This window comes from Octopus bimaculoides, chromosome 29, assembly GCF_046866305.1.
Source record: "Octopus bimaculoides isolate indiv1 chromosome 29, ASM4686630v1, whole genome shotgun sequence".
Lineage (NCBI taxonomy): Eukaryota > Metazoa > Mollusca > Cephalopoda > Octopoda > Octopodidae > Octopus > Octopus bimaculoides.
This window is the reverse complement of record NC_142956.1, coordinates 19,063,468-19,065,677: the sequence shown is the minus strand read 5'-3', so window position 1 is coordinate 19,065,677 and position 2,210 is coordinate 19,063,468. Positions and strand designations below refer to the sequence as shown.

The following is a 2,210-nucleotide window of genomic DNA, read 5'->3' as shown; positions in this document are numbered from 1 at the left end:
AGAATATATTAATAGACTTTGCTTGAATAATCTGGTGAAAATTGGAATTAAGTGGAAGGCAAGTTCTTGACGGAACAGGATAAATACAAAAACTGGAATGGATCCAAACAGTCGAGAATTGAAGAAATACAATCGCATCAAGGGAAATAATTTGTACAATACCTGAACGAAGGTCCAATTAATTTCTTAATTAAGGGCGTTATCACTGACTCGACTGTTTATATCTGAATGTGGTAAGTTGAGGAAATATTTTCTTCCAGGTTGTAATGGTGATAGTAATACGACTAATAATGACGTAAGCAATAGAATTATGCCAACCTCTCGTTGTTACAGTAATTATTTTTCGAAGCGAAGACATAATTAGTAAAATATATTTGCTGGTCTTAAATAACTTGTAAAATGTAATGTTTATCTGTTGTTTATGAAAACTGATGATCGATAGTCAGATGTGATATAAAGGAAATGAATTGGTAAAATGAGAGAAAAACGGCGTAATTAATTAGTAGAATGAGAGGAAACCGATTGAAGAATACAACATTAATATGTATTGTCCTGTTCTTTATAAGCCACTGATAAAACGGTAAGTTGACAAAGATTGCCGAAATAACATTAATGATCATTGTGGTTTCATATTATCGATTGTTTATGAAAATTGATGATCGATAGTTAGATGTGAGATAAAGCAAATTAATTGGTAAAATGGAGAGAAAAACGGCGTAATTAATTAGTAGAATGAGAGTTTCGCAGTTAAAATTTTGGCGTGAAAAATTGCTAAAGAACAAAACTGTTTTGCAGCTTAGGTCTTATACATCCTGTGATCTATATATCCAGTCATTTTAGTAGGTATGTAAAAGATATTGTTTTAATACACATTGACTAAAATGGTTTGTTACCACTTCGTTTTCAAAGTTCTTTGATTTTTCATTCTTATGTAATCCACACTCTATAAAATGTCATCTTAAAATACGTGTGAAGAAAGGGGCTGATGCACTTTCGCACCTCCCCTTCAAAAGTGCATTTCTTAAAAAAAGATAGCCAAATTTCAATTAACACTTCAAAAGATCTTTTCTTATGTGAAAACAATAGTTTTTCTGTGACAGCAGTTAAATTTGCCAGATGCCTTAGCTAAGCAATGGAATGCCTTCGCCACTTGACCCTTCTAACCTCTTCCATTTCAGCAATAGCTAGAATAGATATCACAGACTTCCAACGAATTCTATTATCGAAGAAGGGAGTAGGTGAAAACGCAGTGACAGCAACCATTAGGGGACAAAAGGAGAAAGAAAGTTATGAGACACAAAAATCCCTCGATTCTATAACTTTTATTAACTGAATTTCTTTTCTCTTATAACATCATTCTATCTTTATCTGTGGGTTACTACTACGAGAACGTGTACACACTTACAGGTCGAAATGAACTTTTCTTTTTACCTTGCATGCTTACAATATAACGTTAAATACATAACCTTCACCAAACTAAACATTAACCCATACATCTTGACCCACGAAATTCGGATCTTGTGAATTTTCCGAAGTCCTTTCCCCACCCTCTTATTGCTTTTTGCACCTTTTTTTTTTTTCATAATCATTTCCTACACATTGTTTTAAACCCATTTCCGTATATTTTTTGGCTTTTCATTTCCGGGTCACACAGAGACAAGAACAAGCACACACGCACACGCAGACACAGAGGCAAGAACAAGCACACACGCACACGCAGACACAGAGGCAAGAACAAGCACACACGCACACGCAGACACAGAGGCAAGAACAAGCACGTACACACACACAGAGGTAAGAACAGGAACGGACACACAGACACAGAGGCAAAAAGCAGCACGGACACAGATGCTAGATTAAGCACACACGCACACGCAGACACAGAATCAAGAACAAGCACGCACGCAGACACAGAGGCAAAAAGCGGTACGGACACACAGACACAGTGGCAAAAAGCAGCACGGACGCAGAGGCTAGATTAAGCACACACGCACACGCAGACACAGAGGCAAGAACAAGCACTGACACAGACACAGATGTAAGAACAGGAACGGACACACAGAGGCAAGGACAAGTACGCCCACACACAGACAAGAAGAGGCACGCACACACAACCCGTTAGCTTTCTTCTCCTCCTCCCGTTTTAGCATCCGTAACGAAGGCCACGGAGATATCCGAAGTGAACCGTCGAGTCGTCACGGAAACAACCG

The 2,210-nt window shown here is 38.0% G+C and overlaps 1 protein-coding gene across 1 annotated transcript in view; it reads right to left on the bottom strand.

The window, feature by feature from the left end:
• The window catches only part of LOC106876534 (uncharacterized), a 123,893-nt gene that overhangs the window by 42,736 nt on the left and 78,947 nt on the right, over window positions 1-2,210 (bottom strand). The window lies entirely within an intron of this gene.